The sequence below is a fragment of the Hippopotamus amphibius genome, chromosome 3 (assembly GCF_030028045.1).
Source record: "Hippopotamus amphibius kiboko isolate mHipAmp2 chromosome 3, mHipAmp2.hap2, whole genome shotgun sequence".
Taxonomy (NCBI): Eukaryota; Metazoa; Chordata; class Mammalia; order Artiodactyla; family Hippopotamidae; genus Hippopotamus; species Hippopotamus amphibius.
In genome coordinates, this window is record NC_080188.1 from 107,571,675 (window position 1) to 107,597,504 (window position 25,830).

The window sequence follows — 25,830 nt, forward strand, 5'->3', positions numbered from 1 at the left end:
TTATTTTTTCCATAATGCTTTCCATGTCTTCAGACACCTAGTACCTGTCACCTGTGAAGCATCTATAGGGAAACACATGATGTGTAATTTTCTGAGAGGTTTGGATTCTCTGTCTGGTTACAACTCCATGTAACTCTGCAGGGTCATATCACTGTCCCAGTGCTTCTGAGCCCTCCTCTTTGTCTGTGAGGTTACAGATTGTAATTCTCAGATGTAACTTGTAAGTTCACATTTGCCTCAGAGAGGAAAGAATTGTTCCCTCTTCCATGAGAGTTTACATTTTAACCCTCAGCTCTGTCTGTGGAAAGAAAGACACCAAAAAGACACCATCAACGGATATCTATCACAAGCAAGAAGTTAGGGAAATGTATATTTCATTGATGACATACTCCACCTGGCACTGACCAGAACACATAAGCAATTCAGCCTTGTTTCCTCACTTACCATAGTGCCTGGCATGATGTCTGCAGTGTCTGAAACCTATTAGCTGATGAGTAAATTCTTTGTGAATTGCCATTTGCCATGGGTAAGAATATGTCTGCTTTCCTAGACCATAAACCTAGGAGGAATTCAAGTGCACTTTTTTCTCCGCTGTGTTTATCATTACTCTCTACTTCATGAGAAACATAATTAAATATTTGAAAGGAAGCTGCACTTCAGTTTAATAGTTTCTGACACACTATATGAGGTAAGTATGAAAATATTTAATTGCCTCTAGAAAATAGTGTTCTGGGTCATTTTATTTTCATGATAATTAGTGTGTTCATTATTTGATTTTTTTTTCAGAATTCTGTCCCGCATACAATTTAACATAGTCATATTCGGTAAATTTACATTTTCCGTAGATTCACATAAAAAACTCCTGCATTGGTCCACAGTACACAAGCATCTTTCAAGCAAAGGAACTCCTTATTTTCAAAGTTCTAAAAATAAAAATTTAATTAGTAGAAGTGAAAAAATAGATTGCTAGGTAAAATAGAGATAATGTACTACACATACATACATGTATACATAGACTAACACCAACACATATAAAATATTTTACTTATGATAAGTACCTATTACAAGTTAACTCATTCAAGAAATATTTATTGGACACTTAACTGTGTGTAGGAATGTAAGATTTTTCACACAATATCATGAACAGTTTCCCTGTTAAGTACACTTAATATCTGAAACTTCATTACCAAACTGCAGCAAGACATCCATCCGTGATAGAATGACCTTTCCTCTCCTTTATGTTTCTGCTACTTGCATTCTCATGCCTTCTTCTCCCATCTTCCCATAGCATCTATCATCCATCATTCCTGGTTATAGGCTACCACATTAATAATAGAATGAGAAATTTGGCAAATGTAAATTTCCCAAAGAAAACAGCAGAAAACATAAACATAATTGAATATATTCTGCAAAAATATGTCTTTATTTCAAAGGTAAATGGATAAAAAGCTTTATTTTTTAATTATCTGAGATGAAAATTTTATGCTTTTGTGGAAACAAAATGCAGCAGCTTCATTGCATTTCCTTATTCTGTGGTGGGATCCCCCAACACATCAGAAAGGATGTAGTGTGCATGAAATAAGAATTAGATGTTTTTAATAAATGTTTTAGAAATAACTGTGAAGAAATAGAAATTACTTTTTCATTTTTCTTTGGCTCAAAAATACTCTTTCTAGGAATACAGCCTCATGAAAAGTATTTTCAAAGGAGAAAAATTATTTACAGTTATGTTCTACACAACTATTAAGAGCTGTGGAAGATTTAGAAATGACATGGAATTTTCAAATTGGAAAAGTGGATAATTAAAATATAGTGTCTCTTTGATTAATGTGTAGTTTTTATCAGAGTATTTTTTAAAATTGTGCAATATCATTGGAACATTTTTAGTTGTAATATAAAGCGCAGAAATTTTGGATGCAAATTTGAATTGTATAGTTATTCTGACTAGTTTAATTATAGCTAATTTATTATCATTCTAACTAATTTAAATATATATCAATAAGAAGTAAAGACCCAAAACATGTTTACTTCTAAATTGATAGTATTGTATTTGAGTCTGCCTTTCTTGATGTTTTGTATGCTGAAAAAAGGATTTAAATGTCATATGGGTGTGGATGAGGGGTGATTACATGGTTTGTAAGATCAATTTAAACCTAAGAGTCTCTGATTATGCAATTTCCTAGAAAAAAATAAAAAACTTGTGAATAAAGTTGTCTGACATAGTTCCATGGCCAGGCCTCAGGTAGCTGTTAGTTCATCAAGAAAGAAATAAAGTTGAAAGATTTCAAAATGCCAACTAGCTCAGCTACAATGAGTATCTTTGTTGATTTATAAATGGTATCTTTGGATAAGTCTTAAAAGTACTACTACATATCCTTGTTCATAGGCGAATTCTATATAAAGTTCCTTAGCTGTGGCCAATAGGACCTCAGAGGTATTTCACCATCATTAGCAAACCTCACCAACAACCCAATTATTTCATGGAAGTTAGCTAAACAATAGAGGAGAAATTTTATAGTACTCATCTTTAACTTTTTACTCCTCTTATCTCTACAAGAAGACAAAAAAAAAAGGCAAGGGAATAAAAACAAGTTGACTGCTTATGAATTTAGGTATTTGATAACATTGAGTTTGTTATGAAGTCTGAACATTTAGTATTGTGTAGATTAAATATTTAGGTGGGTAACTATCTTATTTTATAATTTTATTATAATAATTTGTTGTTTTAATTGATCTACAATTTACATAAATGATAAATTTTAAATATTGTTTTCAAAAGTACATTAATGGATAATTATGAACCCTATTATAATATTGGCACTTCACACCAGGTAAAGTCTACAGTACTTCTTCAAAGCAGTTGTTTCTTGAGCCAATTCTGCAATTAGATTAACATGATAATGATGAAAATAAATCCATTAATCAATTACACTCAGACATGGGAAATGTGTTTATTTCAGTCATTTAAATTTAATTGTACAGCATCCATATGAATAGAAAAAAGAGGCAATAATATTCACAATTTATAACAAGAAAATATAAGACAGGGAATAAGAATGGCATTTGACAAGGGTAAATAAGAAACCAGGCCACTAAATCCTCGACTGAGATCTGTATCTTAAACCACTGTTTTACAACTAAAGTGGCATGAGATGTTTATGCTGCCACCAACTGTAATAACCATTACAATTATCAATAAAAATAAATAAATAATTACTTGAAATTATTTTGTAAATAAATTTAAATCAGTTCAACTCAGAAATATTCCTATATAGATCAACACTCACTCACCATGTTCCAATATGCTTGCACTGATAAGGAAAAAAATAAATTGTTCATAATTCTAGATTGGCTCCAGAGAATGTGGTCACTGTGAGCAGCATATGTCATGAAGGAAAAGAGATTAAGAAAACTGAAACTTCATGAATAAACCTAGTTTGAATGGACACTCCAATGTTACAGTGCCGTGATAATATGTGTGATGGCAGATGTTAAAGACAGTCTGAATGAGGATTTGAAACTATCTAATGAATCACAGGTATATGGATTTTGCTGAAGTGTCAATATGAAAATGTTGAACTTATCTTTCAGCTCTGGAATGAAAGGCAGAGTCAGATCAGAGAATTTACACTTACGGACAAAGTCATCATTCCAAACCTCACAAAAGATTGAAATCCATGGAGAATAATGCATTAAATGGTCATCCAGCCTCTACTTAAATAGATACAGTGCTGGGTGGAGAGATTGCTTTAGAACCCCCACACCTGCCTAGTCTAGCTCCCCAAGCCCTAAAGAAGCATAAAAGGGAAAGAGAGTGGAGTTAGGTCTAAATCAGTGAAGGTTTCCATTAAAATATTTTTTCAAAGGAGGAATTCCTGGAGTTAATCAGGAAAGTCTGTTTCCAGAATACAAATCCAAGGACAGAGTGGTTTAAAACCCTGGAGAGACAGCAACACAGATTCTCAAACTTGAAGGGCAAATCAGAATGAAAGCAGGAGGAATTGTATACGGATCATATCACAGTTGATCAGTACCTAGTGAAGGATGGTTTGAACTTTGATAGATTCAGAGACTAATTTCACAAAGCTAGATACCTGGCAGATTGTTCTTATGGGCAGCTTCATGCATTTCAATAAGTAGAGAAACATGTTTTCAAAGTGACAAAGCATTCAAGAGCTCATATTGTCTTAGTCCAATCCAAGCAATTTTTCATCCCAGAAGGTCACCTCCTATGTTGTTTACCAGGAATGGAAAAGTTTTTGAGATGTGGGCTGTCAACTCATAATTCCTCCAATTTTTCTTCTAACTGAAGTAGAAGCAAATACAAAAATATTTAAGGCAATAAACCTAGTGAATTTAGCTAAGTAAAGTACTTGTAGAAATAGGGAAGCTCTTAAATGTTATAGAGGATGTTGGCATAGTGTGAAATAAAACTCATATCTCCCAATCCTGAAGATAGCATTCTTACTCTCCATCATATTTTCATAACAATAATATATTTGCTAAGTACTTTTACATCATGGCTCACATTGATTTCTTCAATAAAATATATGGTACCTGTGAAATGGGAGGCTGGAACTTTCTGTTAAAAGAGGAAACTATAAACAAATCTATGACATAGACACACATTTGTATTTTGGTAGCAGTCTTCATTGACAAAAAGAGCCAAAATTAATCCACAACAAAGTTTCCTAAGTTAGGTATTTATTTAGCTGAGAAATACCTTCTTTGGTCAAATGTAGAGTAATGACTCCTCATGTTTTATATTTGTGTATATATATACACATACATGTAACTAATCTCCTAAAGCTGTTTTCAAAGAGGATTTCAGATTCAAGTAACTAAGTGTAAAGCCATATTTCTAACAGTGAAATAATTTTATGAATTTATTTTACTGTGTGCTTTTGAAAAGCACCTGAATTTAATGGCTACTAACAACTTAATCTAATAAAGTATCACCTCCTATGGCTTGTAATCAAAAAACATTTTTATATACCAAACCATGATGAAATACTAGCCCCAAGGAATTCTGTATAATATAAAGATCATAGGATATGGAGTAAGAGTATTTGGGCTCAAAGCTGATCTACATGGTCTATGAACTAATTATTTAATGTTTCAGATCCTTCATTTATTTTGTATCATAAGAACACCAAAATATTAATTGTATAATGTAGTTGTGATCATTCTATAATACTTTAAAATTTTCACATCAATTTAAATACAGTATGATGAATTTTTCTAACCACTGACAATTTTACCCAGCAAATCAAGAAATACAATATAATGTTAAATATTAGGTATATCAGATATGTTCCAAGAGAGTACAAGTAGGCATCTTTTTTCTGTATTATGTGCCACAACATCCTAGACACCAGTAGGACATACAGTTTTCTTAGAACCAAAAGCTTGCATACACAGGCACATTATATATGTGTGTAATTAGAAAGGAAAATTTTAAATTACTAAAAAACAAGATAGCTTCAGAGGAAATGTTTTTTCTCTGATAGTCTTTGAAACAGTTGAAAGAGTATCAAATTTGGATTTAGAAGAATGCATATCTGAATACTAGCTCTGTCTCTGATATTGGGCAAATTATTGTACTTCTTTGAACTTCATTGTTCTTCATCTTTGAAAAGGGAATAATCATAACAGTACCTGCCTAGCAGAGGTGCTGTTATTGTCAGGTGAGAGGTATGGGAGGGGCTTTATAGTAATAAAATATGAAAATGTAAAGATTATGATATCAATAAAATCTTCATATAGGGTCATTTCTTACCTGAAATTGCATTTCTGTTTAATAACATCCTAATGGCATTTTTGCCCTCTGTATTCCTTACTATGTAGATAACAGGGTTTAACATGGGAGTAGCAAGAGGATACAGACTACGGCTATGGCTTTATCCATGGGAAAATTAGCTCCTGGTCTCAGATACATGACAATACAGGGCACAAAGAACAAGACAACAGCTGTGATGGGGTAGCGACAGGTAGACAGGCTTTCTTCCTCTTGGCAGAGCTGTGAGTCCTCAGGGAGCTCAGGAGGAGCACACAGGATACCAACAATGTTACAAAAGTGATCACAGGGATTCCCTGACCATTGGCAGCAACCAAGAGACCAGCAAGGACAGTGTCAGTGCAGGCAAGTTGTGTCAGAGGGAAAATGTCACTCATATGGTGACCTATGATGTTGGGGCCATATAATGAGAGCCAGAAATTGACTAAGATCTGTCCAATCTAGGGGAGAAAACCCACTGCCCAACACTCCCCCACCAGGAGGCAGCATATGTGGTGGTTTATGATGGTGACATAATACAGAGGTCTGCAGATGGACACATAGTGGTTGCAGGCCATGACACCAAGGAGGACAATCTCTGAAGCTCCCAAGAAATGTTCAATAAAGAGCTGTGTTATGCAGCTCTTGAAGGAGACAGCTTTTGAATCAGAGAGCAAATCAGCTAGCATTTTAGTGATTCTGAAAGAGAAATAGCAGGAATCTATCAAGGACAAGAAAGCCAGGAAGAAATACATTAGGGAGTCCATTGTCTGGCTGCAGATTATAGTCGCCACAATGAACAGGTTGCCCACGAAAGTGACAAAGTAGATGGTAAGTAACACCAAAAATAGAATTCTCTGCATCTTAGGAATCTAAGTTCCATTAGAATGAATCCAGTCACACCAATCCTTTGTTCTTCCATTTCAATGCTGATGATGAATCCAGAAATGGAGAATTAACCTGTAAAGAGAATATTTTCTATAGCGTGGTGATAAGAAATTTACATTTTGGGTTTTCAGGTAAATCCAAAGCATTTTAATAATAGATGATAGTGTTTCCCTGGAATGCAGGAGGAAAAGAAACATGCTACTGTTCTCTTTTATAAAAAAAAAATGAGTGAAATTTTGCAGCTGTTTAATTCAGTGTATTACAAGTATGCTCAAATCCTTCTTCCACACCTTCTGACAACTGGTGTCTGTCTTTGCTGGATGCCTGGACATCCAGGCACAGGGAGCTTATCATATAATAAACCTGATTTCTTCTCAGACAATAAGAAATATTAAAAACTCTTCCCTAAATATTAAAAAATTTGTACAACTATTGGTTGTGATTCTGCACACTGTTTATACACAGATTAAGTCTAATTCCACACCTTCTTCCATTTAAAATCCACTTTAATAAGTCTGAGACAAAGGTCTGTATCTGTCTTCACCTCACTATCACCCCAACTTGGTTCAGTGTCTGACTCAAACTGGCGTTCAATAAAATTAAGTGATGAATAATTTGGAAGACTCATTTCCCTTGTATGTTCCTTTTTTTCCCTGCTAATTCCAAAAATAGAGATTTTTCTGATTCCTCGGGGAAAAAAAAGAAACTAAATAAACAGTTGAAATGATAATTAGATATACCCCTTTCAGCCACTGAGGTCTCTCACTCTCTCCACCCTGAGCAGCTGTTTTCCCTGGTCAGCTCCAACCAACTCCCTTGCCTTCTGGCAAAGAGGTAGCACTAGCTGAATAGTAGAGGGCAGGTGAGAAGAAAAGAAGCAACATCAAGGTGTATACTGTCCTGGTTTCCTGCTGTGGTTTGTCAATGGCTGGGTGCCTTGAACTGAGGCTGCAACCTTTTAGGGGGACCTTCTGGGTTCCTGAGATCTCTCTCCCTTGCCCTCCCAGGTCCTATAGTGGTGATAGCTTCCTACTGTTACCAGACTCAGGGGTGCTGTTTCATCCCTTACTAGTTTCCCGCAACTCTCTCCATAGCTTGACAATAAACATATTAAACACTTTTCAACCTCCCATTTTAAATATGCTGTTTCTTGACAGGTTTTCAATGAATGAAGAAAGTTTGTGTATTTTAATTTTTAAAAAATAATAAATTAAAAGAAATGATAAAATAGTTTTAGCGTTAATAAATTCATTTTATTCATAAGGCATCTGTGTTTCTTTTGATGTATAGCTGCTACATAAATTTAAATTTTGTCAGGAAAAGGTATTATAAAAGACTGAAATGTAACATAAAGATTATTGGGTGTCTTCATGAAAATCTGTGTATTATCTATAGCACTCTCATGGAGTTATACGATTCTATGGGATTTTTGCCTTTTATTGCCTTTTAGCTATTTCACAAATCTTTAATATATAGAAAACTGATTCAATAATTCAAATAATTCTTTTCCATCAATATGCAAATACTTTTTGGTGAAAGTCTGATTGCCTTCCTTGACCATTACCAGTAAAGACAGTTTAGCTTTATTTGTAAATTCATTGCATACCCCGGACTGAACAAAAGTGAGAGTAGTATACTGGACTTTTCTTTTGACCAATGGTAATATGTTACTAGTTCCCTCATTAATCAATGAGCTAAATAAATCTTTGTCATGTGTTCATTTTATATTTCTATGAGTGTCATGATTTCACTTTTTAAAAAATATTTCCCCTGCATATGAGAATAAAGGCCATTTTAGAGCAATATGCTAAAACAGGGGTCCCCAACTCCCAGGCCAGTACTGGTTCGTGACCTGTTAGGAACCAGGCTGCACAGCAAGGAGGTAAGAGGCAGGCAGGCGAGTGTGTAAAGCTTCATCTACTGCTCCCCGTCACCTGCTCACATTACCGCCTGAACCACCCCCCCACCCAACCCATGTTCGTGGAAAAATTGTCTTTCATGAAACTGGTCCCTGGTGCCAAATGTTTGGGGACCACTGTGCTAAAAGACTCATAAAAGTCTAGATATTTTTAGCTTATGTGGTATTTCACCATGGATTTTCTGTTCCATTTTGTTTGGGATTTGTTTCTATTTAGTCAATTTGGAAAAATCTACTTTAAAACTTGCTATAAAGTCAAACGTTCCAATAGGACTTTCTCATCTCTATTTCCATGGTTTGTGATGTCCAAAAGATCACAAGTTCTGAGATAGTAAAGGATTAAGAAAATTAGGACTACTTTCCTCTTGAGAGAGATTATTTGATAAATTATTAAGTTCTTTTTGAAGATCAGAGATTATTATGATGAGTAATAATCAAAACCTAATATTGACTGCTTCACATATGTTAGGCAGTGTGTGAAGAATTTTATTTCAATTATCTCATTTAATATTTTTTTTAAGTGTGATATGTGGTTGGAAGATAGGAAAATAGAGACATGGAGAATTTCAGCCTTGTACCCCAGGACATACAGTGAGGAGCAGAACTGAAGGTACAATTCAAAACAGTATGACCTCAGGTCTTGATCTTGATCTTGGCCCCACATTTCCTCCCAATAAAATCTTACCAAAATAGTTAGCAGGAGCCTTCCTTAACACCCATCTTTTTTTTTTTTTCATTTATTACTTTTTTTTGGGGGGTACACCAAGTTCAATCATCTGTTTTTATACACACATCCCCGCATTCCCTCCCTCCCTCGACTTTCAGCGTGACTTTCAGAAGACTGTTTCTCATCCTAATTCATGGAGGTATTAAAAAATGGATTTGAAAAACATTTGGGAATTTCAAAGATGTCACCTTCTTCCTCCGGGAATTTCTCATCTCCACTATCAGGAGAATTTAGTTATATAGGTATTTTGCTTACTTTCTTAAGTCAGTTTATAATACATTACTAACCCCATCTTTTTCTAATCTGCCCTAAATTTGCTATTAAAAGGAAGTATCATGCATTGAGCACTTCTTATTTGCAATCCCTTCATATTTAATCTCAAAATAACACTATGAAATGAATACATTATACCCAATTCGTAGAGAGAAGAGCTGAGGCTAGAAAAGTTTATTACACCTGTCCAGGATGGTGTAACCAATAAATTGTGAAACTAAAAGCCTGTTTCTATTGTTTCACTATCAAACTCTTAGCTGCCTAATTTAAGAGCTCTCCAAAATTGGAAATCTCTGGAAAGTCTTTGACATGTTTCACCATAAGCAGAATAACTATCCTGGATTTCCTAATGTATTATAAATGAGCTTTCTGAGAAATCAAGGAAATGGAGGCCAGAATTTGATCTACAAATAAATAAGCAAATAATAAAATCATAGACATTGAGAATGAATGTTTTATTAGAGAATATCTAATTTTCTCTTTTTATTGTGCATACAAGGAATCTGAGACTTAGGGAAGGAAAGGAACATTTCTAAAATTTCACATTCTGATACTGGCATATTAAAGATAATTCAAATTTTCTAAATTGCAGCTTGTTTTATCTTTTCCCTATACAGAGTAGCTGATATTCTCACTTGTTATAGAGTAATGCAAACAATAGACATTGTTTTGTTTGTCTAAGTGATCTATGTAATTATTTCAATGAGCCTCATTGTTTTCCAGGAGAGACCTGCCTAGTGAAATGAAGATGTTAAGAGGCTATAGGCAAATACATCCTTTGACTCAATCCAATACAATTTCCTCATATAAAGAAAAATCACACAAAGTAAAGATTAATGTTCCAGGATTATTTTAAATCTATTTTCCACACTTATTTAGCCTGTCTGTCCATTTTATTCCTAAAACAAAAAAGTAGATTACATGGAAATGGGTAAGACTTACTACCTGTATCTGTCAAATCTCTTTGGCAGAAGAATGTGGTGTTGTTTTTTGCTCACTAGTTTGGAAAGGGAAATTTGTTCTAGATAATTCTACTCAGTTCTTTATACCATGATAATTTTAATCAAGGACCAGGGACCCTATATGGAAATGTATGCCCTCTGTAGAATACACACCGTCTACTAGATATGCAGAACTGTTGCACTGTGAAAGTGTTGGGCCAATATTCCCTCACCTTGTAAAACATAATTAACAGAAACTCAGTTAAATGGAGCTGGGAGACCAGAAGGAGGAACTCTTATGCCTGGCAACATAGCAGAGCCCAACAGAAAGAACGAATACTCCTCTTCTTTCCTGGCAAGGGCTCAGCCAATGAAAAGCCACGGCTATTTATTTAGTAGACCCCCCTCCCAAACTCCCTTTTCCCCTCTATAAAAGCATTCTCCTTTCCTTGCCTTGGGAGGAACTGAACATAGTTTACTATGGTTGAAGGCTCCAAATTGCAATTCTTGCTGATCCCAAATAAACCCATCCTTGCGGAGAAATGTCTGGCAATCTATTTGTTTCAGGTCAACAGCCATCAGTGGCTTTGTGACCATGGAGAACAGTGGCATTTTGCCACCCAGAAGTGAGCTTTAGTTTAGAATCTACTTCAAGTAATCTCCAGAATGATTTGAGTATTTCTATTTGCCGAGAGCACAATTACCTTTCTAAATGGTCTCCGATCCTTCAAAGAAAGATTAAATTGAAGTTCTACACCATTAATTTGTGGTGATATTACAGAGTTCTTAGACAAAAATAATTGATGTCTCCTTATTCAAACATCTTTGGATTTGGAAATTATCCACATCTGGTGATTGGATGAGGAGCCATGATTTTTCTGAATTGAGTCCTGATCATTCAGTTGAGACCTCTGTACACCACACCCAGGTCATATTTTATCATCACCATCATCATCATCCTCATCAAATTAGTTGGCTTGTGTTGCCATAACTAAATAAACAGACTTGGTAGCTTAAACAACAGACATTTATTAGTTTCACAGTTCTGGATGCTTGAAGTCCAAGATGAAGGTGACTACAGGATTGGTTTCTGGTGAGGCCTCTCTTCCCAGCTTGCAGATGGCCACCTTCTCACTTTGTCCTCAGGGCCTTTCTGCTAAGCAAACGTGAGAGAGTGGGCTCTGGTGTACTTTCCATTTCTTATTAGGACATGAGTTCTATTGGCTTTACTTTTATGATCTCAAGGTGTACCTACTATTCCATTCTGCACTGTTTAAGGCTTTACAGCCTGTATATCAGGTACATGAGTGAAGAAACTTGTTAAATGACTTCAGCCTCAGCCAGTTTCTAACTGGAACCTCATAAGAGATGCTGAGCCTGAAGTACTCAACTGAAATGGTAAAATTCCAGACTCAATATAATCATCTGAAATAATAAGGTGAATGTTGGTGTTTTAGACCACAAAATTTGGGAATAGTTTTTCATGTGGCAATGGTGTCTGAAACACAGCCATAATCTACACACTAGAGTCTCAGCTCCTGGATAGATGCACTAACTGCACAAAATCTAAAGCTAAGAAATAGAATAATAGATAAAGAGATTTTATATAAGAAAGTAGTAGTATTGCAGAGCAGTGGAAAACAGAATGGTTGTTACAGAACCAGTTCCCACTGCTCACTGCTTGAAAAAAATCATTACTTAAAGAAGTTGGTAGAATTACTCAGCTATAAAAAGGGATGAGATGGAGCTATATGTAATGAGGTGGATAGAACTACAGTCTGTCATACAGAGTGAAGTAAGTCAGAAAGAGAAAGACAAATATTGTATGCTAACTCACATATACAGAATCTAAAAATGGTACTGATGAACTCAGTGACAAGAATAAGGACACAGATACAGAGATGGACTGGAGAACTTGAGGTTTGGGAGGGGGCAGGGGGTGAAGGGGAAGCTGAGACGAAGCGAGAGAGTAGCACAGACATATATATACTGCCAACTGTAAAATAGATAGTCAGTGGGAAGTTGTTGTATAACAAAGGGAGCCCAACTCGAGGATGGAAGATGCCTTAGAGGACTGGGGTGGGGAGGGTGGGGGGGACTCGAGGTGGGGGGAGTCAAGGAAGGGAGGGAATACGGGGATATGTGTATAAAAACAGATGATTGAACTTGGTGTACCCCCCCAAAAAATAAATATATATATATATATATATATATATATATATATATATATATAAGAAGTTGGTAGAAAGGAAAGGTGCTTTTAACCAGAATATGATATCAGTCCACCTGCACATCCCGTTTTGTGGTCACTGTGGCAGAGGTGAATGCTCTGCATAGGCTCAGGGAAGAACAGTATTACGTTTCACCAATTCTGACCTGGCTACTGTCACTGCTGAATGTTGACAATTCTATTAGTAAAGTCCATCACTGACTCCCTCATAGGGCACAATTCTCTGTGGAAACCAGCCAAAAACCTGTGGCAGCCTACTCCATTTAAACTCCTCCATCTGGAGGAGACATCATTTGTCAAAATATATTCTGGATATATATTTGTCCCTTATCCCTGTGGTGCTTCAGCCTGATTTATTATTCATGGAGCAGAGTCCCTGATCCATTGTCATGGTGCTCCACTCATCACCATCTCTAACCTGGACACACATGTTATAGTAAATAAAGGAAAGCAAATGACTTGCCATCATAGAGTACACTGCTGTGACCACACTACCCATCACCTAAACGCACACACTGAATGGAACCATTGGTGTGTCCTGCTGAAGGCTGAGTTATGGTGCCACCTGGGAGGATCTACGCTGAAGGTTTGAAATACTCTTCTATATGTTTAGCACAGAGTATGTGCTCAGCAGGCTTTTTCATTTTATACTTTATGCCATGCATATCCATGGTAGAATATCACCATGCTAAAAACTTTTCTGCATGAAACCTCATATTTGTACTCCTCCATTCCAGTATCCAAAAGGTCCATTTCCACACATGTCCCCAGATCTGCAATTTTTGGTAGAAAAAACTATTTCAACAAGACTGTGTTTCCTACTTGAGCTCTACTGATACCTGAACCTAATTATTGGTCCCGAAGCAATGAGAGGCTGCTCTGGAAAAAGGACTTTGAACTTTGATGAGGAGGCTTATGCAAACCTTGAAACTGTAAACCTTGAAGAGCTTGTCTACTAACACCTCTCCCAGAAACAGGAGCAATTAATTCTTCTTTGCAAAAGGGGAGCAGGGTAGTGCATCACCATATACACCACAGTCCACTCCTTATGTCACTCAAATCCATTTCTTACACACCTTGTGTTGTAATGAGTTCCTGTTCATAAGGAAAACTTAGAAGAGATGGTGAGAGGAATGAACTGGGTCCCTTGCCACTACAGCTGGTCTTAGAGCTGCAACTTCTATGTATCATCTTCTTCCTACACCATCAATTCTGCTCTTCTTGCTTCACTTTCCGGCAGCACCTTGACTGATCTCCATCACTTAGCTGGAGGTGTAGCCTAGAGCTTTACCCCTCAAAGGACTAATCAGCTCTTCAGTTTGCCCTTCTTGTGCCAGGGTTCCTACACTTTCTCCTTTACTCTAACCATTGGAGAACAGTAGTGATAGGTAGCCAAGGGTAACCTGAGAGACAAAAATTTCTTCCTTGTTACCACTGTGTTATAGCATCTCCATTTCCACCTAATATTTAGGGTCACTTACCTCTGCCAGAGTCATAAAAAGCCTTTTTCTCTGAATTGTTACAGACAGCAATTCTTGTAGTGCTAGAGGAGCTGCATGTAAAAAAAATCCAACACTGTGACAAATGGGACAAGGTAAAGAAAGAAAAGGATTCCTTTATTGCATAATTGATCAGTGTTATCAACTAACTCTGAAGCTTTCCATAATTTTGAAATTTGCAGTTATGTTAGTCAGTCAACAACTATTCTCAACTTTCAAAACAATTTTAGTTGATTTTTCTGTCATTTATAACCCAAAATGTCCTAACTGAAACATCCTTATTTTAATTATATATGAGAAATTGGGTTAATTTATGTTTTCTTAATAATCTACATCATACCTAGTTTTGAACCATAACCACATGATTTTAATTATAACATTATAATTTGTCATCATCTAGAATGATTCATTACTCTGTCAAAATTTAATTGGAACTTGCATATATTGATGCTTCCAGATGAAACTTTAACATCAAATACTGTCAGATGTAATTTAATTTTATGTGGAAAGGAATACAATATAGGTTTACCATTTTTACCCAAAGATGTATATTTAACATACTGTCATAATTTTGTAAAGGAAATTTAGATCTGATCATACTCAGTGTAAGTTAATTTATTATATTTGTAACTTCATAATAGTTCCTATCTCAAATAAAGTATCTTGGGAGAACATGCAAGCTATGGTAAATATAACTAATCAAGTATAACTGTTCATTTTAGACAAAATAAAGGGCTTGGACCAAATACGCAAGTTTCTGGAAATAACATGGTCCGTGATAACTAGAGACCTTCCACAAACCCTACCAGACTCACCACTACCTTTTTCACATCCTAGTAACAATAAATAAATGAAACTAGTTCTAGGAGATTCTTAGTGGGAAATTAATCATGCAATGCCATTGGCTCAGATGTTTTTGAAAGTGTCTACTGTGTGAATACTTGCAGCCTGAGGACTGTGGCAGAAGATTAACACTGCCACCCTGTGGTGAACACTGGGATTCGGGATTCAATAATTCCTTGCTACAGTGGCCAGACGCAGCTCATTTGAAAGACAATTCCTATTTTATTTTTAAACTCTTTATTGGAATATAATTGCTTTACACTCTTGTACCAGTTTTTGAGGTACACCACAAAGTCAATCAGCTGTATTTATACACATATCCCCATATTCCCTCTCTCCTGCAACTCCCCCCCACCCTCCTGGTCCCGGCCCTCTAAGGCATCACCCATCATCGAGTTGATCTCCCTTTGTTATACAGCAACTCCCAATGGCTATCTATTTTACAGCTGGTAGTGTATATATATCTATGCTACTCTCACACTTTGTCCCAGCTTCCTCTTTGCCCCCCGCCCCCCCAACCTCGTGTCCTCCTAGAAGTCATTGGATTGTTGTAAACACAAGTAAAATTTATCACAAATACACTTTATGTCATGGGTGATGTCAGAGGGCATTTCCAAAATGTTGGAATAGCATTACAAAGCTTCTTATTGAAATAGAAATAGCATGCACAGAACTGTGTTATGGGAGACAGCTCAGGAGAAGTTCATTATACTTATGAAAATAACTTTCAGAACAAAATAGAATCTCTGGTAGAGTTTGCCACTTCTAGGTGATATGAAAGCAATTATCCAATTCTTGTAAAGGAAAAAGAACTACATTTTTTTTTAACCAATAGGAGTTTCCAAAATGAAGGTTATGATTCACTGCTGAAATTCCTTCTGAGACGTAGAATGGTCAAATAAGACAAAGTCCCCCCAGTGACCAGATATATGAGCATCATATCTACTGGTGCAAAAAACAGTTGGTTCCCAGCTTCAGAGCAATGTTTGGATATTTACAGACATGAGGGTTGTAGCTAATAACCTCAGCATTTTGTCGGACGAATAAGCCCTTGAAGATGAGATGATCATGATACCTAGTGATAGAGAATGCTGCTATGAATCCAGAGTGTACAGAAGCAAGATGAAAGAGGACCATGCGGATCCCCCAAAGAATCCAGGTATTGATTCAAAATAAAGTAACAGAATGCCTTTGACCTAGACTCTGGGGGTAGCAACTTGGATACATGAAATGAGTGCCACATAAAAATGGGCAGAACAGCAACATATTCCACTAAGTCAAACAAAGGCACTAATGTGATAGAGACTAATGTGCTATTACAATAACACAGACAATGTTTAAAATAGCTTTGGGGAGAATTTTCTAGGGCCAAACACCACCACATAGCTTGTAGGGAAGTTACAAAAGGCCATTATCCATAGCTCCTGATTGGTTAAGATGAATTTACCTTGAGATAGACTTTTAATTCCTCTTTGATTTCACTTAGCCTGTGATCCAAATCAAAACTGAAAACCCTATCAAGGTATTGATACAGTACACGGTGTACAATTTGCTCCCCCAGTTTACATCTTATTGAAATAAGGCACAAATTTCCCCATGACCAGTGAACACAAATGGGGTAGGAAGTACACCATGTAAACATATTCTACCCTCTATAACCTATATGATAATGCCTTAATCCAAATCTGAATTTGGGTTTATATAGGTAATAAATAGCTGAAAGGGAAAATCATGGCAAATAGGAAAGGAACAGACAAATAGGTTGAGAGTCTTTAAAAAGACATTATTTTTCTTTTCCCATGAGTTATCTTGACGGCTATTATTCTCATATGTGGCATTAAGTCAGTTGATGTTAGGAAAAGGCACTTGTTCCCCTTTAACTTGACTGGGATAAGTTTTTTTTGTTGTTTTTAACTTTTTACTTTGTACTGGAGTATAGTTGATAAACAACTTGTGATAGTTTCAGGTATAGAGCAAAGTGATTTAGTTATAAACATATATGTATCTATTCTTTTTTCAAATTCTTTTCCCATTTAGGTTGTTACATAATATTGAGCAGAGTTCCCTGTGCTCTACAGTAGGTCCTTGATGGTTATTTCAGCCAGAGAAGTTGACTGAAGCTTATTTAGTGGTCTGCCTGGGAATAATATTATTGTAAAGAAGATATGCAATGTTTCTTTTGACTCAGCTGAACACGAGTTTGAAACTATAAAAAGGTGGAAATGATAAAACATAAAGAAGGAAAAGGAGCAGACCAGTGGGGACAGGAATGTCTACAACTCCTAAACTATGGTCCTTATTCTTGTAATAGAGAAATGAATCCTGAGGAATGGACTTTGCTGTGTTTCAAAGGGAAAGCTGATGTGTTTAATAAGTCACTCTAACCAGGCAGAACTTGAGCTCCAAACTCTTTTTCCATATATCTGCATTAAAATATGTTGAATATACTGCTCACTTTTTTTCCTGATTTCATATTCTTGGATATGTACACAATAGGATTGCTGAATCATATGGTAGTTTTATTTTTAATTGCTTGAGAAATCTCCATAATGTTCTTCATAGTGGCTGAATAAATTTATATTCCCACCGACACTATGGTAGGAATCCATTTTCTCTACAAACTAACCAAAATTTATCGTCTCCTATGTATGTCATATAGCCATCTTAACAGGTGTGGAGTGGTATCTTGTTTTGGTTTTGATTTGTATTTGCCTGATGATCAGTGATTTGAGCACCTTCTCATATTCCTATGGCCATTGCATATCTTCTTCGGAAAAATAACCATTCAGGTTATTTCCCCATTTTTAAAGTGGCTTATTTGTTTTTATGTTATTTAGTTGTGGAAGTTCCTTATATATTTAGATATTAACTCCTTATGAGTGTATGATTTGCAAATATTTTCTCCCACTCCACAGGTTTCCTTTTCATTATGTTGATTGTTTCCTTTGATGTGCAGAAGCAGTCTAGATTTAGAACTTGAGATCCTGGACTTCAGGCTGATGTCATGATGGGATGGAAGTTAACAGACCTGATAGCTTTTGCCTCCTCTCTCTGGGAGCCCTGAGCTGCCCTTTTACATGTCTGACAACCTCAGTGAACAGACATTGTCCACATAGCCCTGTACCCTGTATCTACATGGAGAAGGAAGAGATCCAGAAGAGCCTAGTCTTCTAGCTATCCCTGCCAATGCACCATTCATATACATGCAGGCATCTTGGATGCACCTTAAAAGCCCAGCAATGTGCTGATGATTAGAGAGTGATACCTGTCCATGCCACATGGAACAGAAGAATTTAGTCAAGTCCTGCCTACATTTATTACGGTCAAATACAAAACGATGAATGGAAAGATATAGCCCTGTGTGTGGACATATACAGGCTGTGTGTGATCAAATACAGCCTTGCATGTAGATAGACACAGGCCTATGTGTGATCACATCAAATACATATGCAAATACATATACAAATGCATTCATATCAATAGCCAAATCCTGATTCATGTGTTGTCAGCTACAGACCTGGATGTGTTCACGTATAGACACATATGTGCTGTTGGATAGAAACCTACATACCACTGAATATGTAGGTACAAGTCATAGAGTTCACATGCTGTTGAATACAGATCTGAGTGTGTGGTAGGATACACAGTTGTGTGTTGTTGCCTCAGGTCTACGAATGTTTGGATACAGACATATGTCTGTGGCTCTGAGGATTGGGATGTAATTCATGACAGCAAAAGACACTGAGCCTTTTCTGAGCAGCTCATTGAAAATGTGTATCAAATGTAAATGTGTCCTCTCGTAGGATAAGAAAACCAAAAGGAAAGATTCGTGTACACTCTAGGGAGATGATTGTAAATGTTTATTGAGACAATCAACCCTTTATAATATATCTTATCCTGGATGGGAAAAAATATTTATACATATTGTGTTCCTCAAAATAATTGTATAGAGGCATGATATTCTAAATATATTTCTATTGGAAGTTTTCAAGCTTTGCAAAATGACCCTAAATTTTAGTGGAGGAGAGGAAAGTAGAGGATGATGAGGAGAAAGAAGGGGAGAAAGGGCATCAGATTTGAACTTTCTAAATGATATAAACCCTGGCACACTAAATGGAAACTTTTCAAATTACCTAAAATTAATAACTATGTTGGCAGGTTATTTTACCTGTTTTGGAAAACATGCTTAGATATCTCCCCATCACACATAAAAATAAACTCTAGATGGGTTAAAATAAAAAGTGTTTTGAAAAAACTGTTTTAAAAAAAAGCAAGATGCTGAAATTTATAAAATTATTGGAAATTGAATTTTCCAAAAGTGATGTGATGGAAGAAATCAAAAAGTAAAATAATATTAAAATAACATAATTAAAACATAGATAATGTATATAAGTTAAATATGTAGCAAATATCAAATGAGTAAATATTTATAGCAAATAAAGACATATTTAATGTATAAAGAGTTAATCAAAACTTATCAGTAAAAATTCTCACTCCAATAGATCAAGAATTCAAATAATTGACAAAGGCTATAGAGTGAATTCTATGATCCTTACACTGTGCAAGGAACAGAGAACACAAAGACAGTGAAGTAACCCTCCCTGACTTCAGGGAGCTTATAGATCAATGAACATTTACAAGTAACAAGGCTTTTATCCTATCACTTGAGATAACTACATAAATTTGAAAATTAACTAAATTTCTGCCTTAATTCATTTGCAGTGTTATTACAGAATACCATAGAAGAGATGGATTAAAAATAATACACATTTATTTTTCACAGGTTTGGTAGCTAGGAAATCCAAGATTAAGGTGCTGACAGATTCCATATCTGGTGAGGTCTCCTCCCTAGTTCATAGACGACAGTCTTTTTCCTGTGTCCTCACATGACAGAAGGGTCAAGTAAGCTCTTTGAGGTCTCTTCATAAGGGCATTAATCCCATTACCAACTGGGAAAATATGTAAGGTTTGGTTATTTTTCTGCATATACACCTGGTTCACTCAGATTATTTTTATAAACTTAGCCACCTTATAATTAATATTACAACTCAGAAACATTCTTCTTCAACCTTAACATGCTAAGCATTAGAAAGAAATAATATATGTAAAGTATCTTGCAGATATAAAAGTAGTCATATATGTCAAATATTAATATGGGCTGTCCTTTGTGAAGAGTGAACAGAGTTTTTGTGTCATATTTCTTACACTATTTTTTTGAAATCTATAAGGAGGCCTATCAGTTCTGAAGAGGTTACATTATTTAAGAGGGAAACATGAGGAAATCTTCCACTAATTAAATTTACAGCATTAACTACAGTTTAATTCATCATATAGAACATAAATAAATCTGTAGTATTAATAGAGACATTTTTACATCCAAAACTATACATATTTCCCAAAGAAATTGTGGAAATCTTAAAAATGTATTTCAGGCTTCCTCCAGAAGAGGGCAGACAGCAATATCAAGCATATCAGCAGTATTTCATCTTGTGGAACTGAAAACCACAGCCACAGAAAGATAGAGAAAATGAAAAAGCAGAGGACTTTGTACCAGATGAAGGGACAGGATAAAACCCCAGAAAAACAACTAAATGAAGAGGAGATAGGCACCCTTCCAGAAAAAGAATTCAGAATAATGATGGTGAAGATGATCCAGGACTTTGAAAAAAGACTGGATGCAAAGATCGAAAAGTTTACCAAAGACCTAGAAGAATTAAAGAGCAAACAAACTAGATATGCAACACAATAACTGAAATGAAAAAATACACTAGAAGGAACTAATAGCAGATTAGTTGAGGCAGAAGGGTGAATAAGTGACCTGGAAGACAGAATGGTGATAATCACTGATGTGGAAAAGAATAAAGAAAAAAGAATGAAAAGAACTGAAGACAACCTAAGAGACTTCTGGGACAATGTTAAATGCACCAACATTCGCATTATAGGGGTCCCAGGAGGAGAAGAGAGAGAGAAAGGACCCGAGAAAATATTGGAAGAGATTGTAGTTGAAAACGTCCCTAACATGGGAAAAGAAATAGCTACCCAAGTCCAGGAAGTGCAGGGAGTGCCAGACAGGATAAACCCACAGAGAAACACACCAAGACATACAGTAGTCAAATTGACAAAAATTAAAGACAGAGAAATGTTATTAAAAGCAACATGGGAAAAATGACAAATAACATACAAGGGAACCCCCATAAGGGTAACAGCTGATTTCTCAGCAGAAACTCTGCAAGCCAGAAGGGAGTGGCATGATATATTTCAAGTGATGACAGGGAAGAACCTACAACCAGGAATACTCTACCCAGCAAGGATCTCATTCAGATTCGGTGGAGAAATCAAAAGCGTTACAGACAAGCAACAGCTAAGAGAATTCAGCACCACCAAACCAGTCCTACACCAAATGCTAAAGGAACTTTTCTAAGTGGGAAACATAAGAGAAGAAAAGGACCTACAAAAACAACAACAAAACAATTAAGAAAATGGTACTAGGGACATACATCTCGATAATTACCTTGAATGTAAATGGACAAAATGCACCAACCAAAAGACACAGACTGGCTGAATGGATACAAAAACAAAACCTATATATATGCTGTCTACATGAGACCCACTTCAGACCTAGGGACACATACAGATGGAAAGAGAGGGGATGAAAAAAGATATTCCATGCAAATGAAAATTAAAAGAAAGCTGGAGTAGCAATAATCATATCAGATAAAATAGACTTTAAAATAAAAAAGGTTACAAGAGACAAGAAAGGACATTACATAAATATCAAGGGATCCATCCAAGAAGAGGAGATAACAATTATAAATATGTATGCCTCCAATATAGGAGCACCTCAATATATAAGGCAAATGCTAACAACTATGAAAGAGGAAATGCAAGGCAGAAATAGAGACACCGATGTAGAGAACAAACACATGGACACCAAGTGGGGAAAGTGGGGAGGGTTGAGGGGGATGAATCTGGAGATTGGGATACCAAATTGTACACTCTAAATATATGTTGTTTATTGTCTGTTAACTGTTTCTCAATAAAAGTACTTAAAAATGTATTTCAAACAAAATATAGACTTTGAACTAGGAAATCATGAAAATGTTTAAAATACTGGAAGTATTCACATAACAAATATTTTCATCATGTCCAAGTTATTAAAATTGAGGAGACATTTACTACAGTTAGATAATCACACATGGATTTCCTGGGAAGAGCAATTCTTAAGGGAAAATAGGTGGTACATTTCCCTGCTGCCTCATTTTCTTTTTCTGTTCCAGAGCTTTTACATGACAGTTTTCACCTCTCCTTTTCTCAGAGTATAGATTAGAAGGTTGAACATAGCAGTGATAATGCTGTAAAACAGGGCCAAAGACTTATCAATAGGTAAAGTAGCAGGAGGTCTCATATACATAAAAATACAGGGCACAAAGAAGAGGACTACCATGGTAATGTGGGTGCCACAGGTGAATAGGCTCTGTGCCTCCCTTCCTGACTAAGATTCTTCAGGGAGTACAGAATCACCCCACAGGAGATGAGAAAGACCATAAAGAGGACCACACAGACTGTCCCATCATTGGCAACCATTGCAATGGCAATAAGGTAGGTGTCAGTGCAGGCAAGTTTTAACAAGGGGTACATGTCACACATGAAGTGTCAATGACATTGGGGCCACAGAAGGGAAGGTTGTAAACACAGAGGAGTTGAAAGACAGCATGTAAAACCCACCAGCCCAGGCCAAGAGCAGCAGCAGAGCACACACTCACTGATTCATGTTTGTCAAATAATGCAAGAGTTTGCAGATGGCCACGCAGCGGTCATAGGCCATGACCAGCAGGAGTAAAATCTCAGCACCACCAACTAAGTGCTCCATAAATAGCTGGGTCATGCAAAGTTGGAAGGAAATGGTTTTCTTTTCACAGTAAGTCTATAATCATATTTGGAGTGACTGTAGTAGAATAAACAGCATCCCTGAATGGCAAGTAGCCAGCAAGAAGTACATAGGGGCATCCAGTGTTGAGCTGAACACCACAGTCAGGACAATGAGTAGGTTGCCCACTATTGTCACCAAGCAGATGAGCAAGAACATGACAAATAATATTTTCTGACCCTGGAGGCTCTGAGTGAACCCCAGGAGGACAAACTCAGTTACATTGTTCCTTTTTTTCCATAAGTGCTTCTGTATGTTTTATTTCAGAGTTCAGGAAAAAATTACCTATATATATATTATTAATAGTGACTTCCTGAACTCATGATAATCTGATTATTCATTCAACAAATAGGCCTTGTGGCTTATTGCAGGGAGCAGCCCTGAGAAAGGGGTCCTGCTCCCAGGACATGGCCCTGGGAGCTGCCTTAATTCAAGGATTTGTGTAAAACAAACATAGCTCTCTGTCCCACCACCCCTGACCTTGAGTATTCCTTAAACAAAGAGCATGTGATTCCTTGGGCTGCAGTGTGTGTTCCCACAGACTCCTTATCGTATGAGAACATCCTGAGACCATGTAGGGTACAGGCTACTACGCAAGTTCCTGGTGCCCTTGAAGAGATAGAACAAGTTACAACAAAGAAGGAGTCATTTCTTTTGATGTCCCCCTTTGTTCTGAGAGTGTATTAAAGGCCACTGCATAATAAAGAAGTTTGTCAGTTGCCCTAGAGGCTTCTGATCCTCTCGACCCCATCTTTTGTCTGTCTTTCTTTATTTCCTAGCCGCATCGTATTTGCCTATGGACCTGATCGATTTTGCCGGCAGGCTCCGGCAGCTTATTATGTTCTGAGATTTCCAGATAGTATAATACAAGGTTGTGGGAGTTCCCACAGTTCCCTGGTGGTCCAGTGGTTAGGACTGGGTGTTTTCACTGCCACAGCCTGTGTTCAATCCTTGGTTGGGGAACTAAGATCCTGCAAGCCATGCAGCATAAATAAGTAAGTAAGTAAATACATACATACATACATACATACATACATACATACATACATACAAAAAAAGGCTGATTAAAACATCTTTCCTAACCACAATAAGCTTATACAATTATGGATAGGCAAGTGATAAAACACATATGTAGGAGAAGTGAGATGCCAGAACTAGCTTTCCATCTGGAAGCTAATTAAATTATACATATAGCTAATACCTTATACAAAAATAAAATTGATTAAAGCTTTAAAAAAAAAAGTAAAGCAAGATTTATTTTCCAGGTAACAAAGAAAGTGACTTTCTACATTCTAGGGTTGGAAGAATCTTCTTAACCAATCATCGAAATCCCAAATATTGGGTTGGCCAATAATTTGTTCCAGTTTTCCCATTACATCTTATGGAAAAACCCAGATGAACTTTTTGGCCAACCAATAGATATATTTGACAATTTCAAAATTTTTTAAGGATTTATGAAACGATACCAAAATGCCAATAGACAAAAGTTATTTGGAGAAAGATTTACATGTTAAAGGATACACAGAGTTAATACCTAAAATAGACAAAGGTTTCTAAGCAATTAACTAATAAAAGATAACATTAAAAATATAAAATAAATAAAAATACCAACAAACAATTATAAGAAGAATACCTCTAAGTGGCCAACAAACATACGATAGGATGCTGAGGCTCACTTGTGAACAGAAAAGTAGGAATTGAAGTAACGACTTGCTTACTACAGTGTTACCTTGGGTTCTTGAAAGTCACTCCATCAAGATCTACAGATGCTACATCATCTTTTAATTTTTAACAGATTAACAGGCTATGTTTAGAGAACATATAAACTGAATGATTAGATTTACAAATATCTGCCTATGAAAATATCCCTAAATAGTTACACTTGAAATTAATTTCTAAGAATTTCTTTCAGAAGGTGAATTTACTCCAGATCTTAGACTATGAAAATATCCAAAAAGAGTACTACAAAATAGAATCAATCATCACATATTTTAGTAATAACGAATAATTCCTAACATGGCTGATTCTGAAAATCACAAAGGAAAACTCTTAAAAGACTAAATTTTCACACCACCAATGTACTCTTGCAAAATAAAAAGCCTAGTTTAGAATTTTGTGTCTAAATACACTTCCTAGGTTACCTCCATAAGGAGAAAATCATTCAATGGATATCCACATTCTGGGCTCTGGTACCTTCTCCTTTGTCCTTCATGCACTGATGCCATCTCTAGGAACACTAAGAGTAATATACATGCAGCATCACTGGACCTTGAACTGGTTCTGTGTGACCAACTCTCTCCATGCTTGCAGGAAATCTAATTCATCTCCAACATTCAGAAAAATATTACTTTTAAAATTCTTGGGATTTTCAAAATGAACATGAATATCCTGTTTCTTAAGGAACTCTGAATCTTGATTGTGAACAGAAACTCAAAACTCATTATTGGCAAGATTTTTCCTGATGACTAACAAATATTAAATTGACATTTTGATTGGAGAGAAACTGCAAATTGTGTAAGATTTGTTTACGATAAAAATTTTGCTGTTTGTATTTATACAAATGAAAGTGAAAGTAAAATAACATTTGCAGCATTTTGATTCTCGATCACTTATACTGTCCTATCTTCATAAAATATTGTTGAACTTTGGGTTTCCTGAAGGATGGAGGATAATTTCATATGCATACTTTATTATGTTTTGAGTCCATCATTTCAATTTGAAAAGAAGCTGGGCATGCAATAACTGTTATAGGCAAATGCTCTGAGAAATAAGGGCAAGGGCCGTAAACATTTTGTCTACATTTAAATA

At 36.1% G+C, this 25,830-nt stretch overlaps 1 pseudogene; it reads right to left on the reverse strand.

Moving 5' to 3' along the window:
- Positions 1–22,377: 22,377 nt before the first annotated feature.
- Positions 22,378–25,247, reverse strand: LOC130848569 (olfactory receptor 4A47-like; annotated as a pseudogene).
- Between the last annotated feature and the right edge of the window lie 583 nt (positions 25,248–25,830).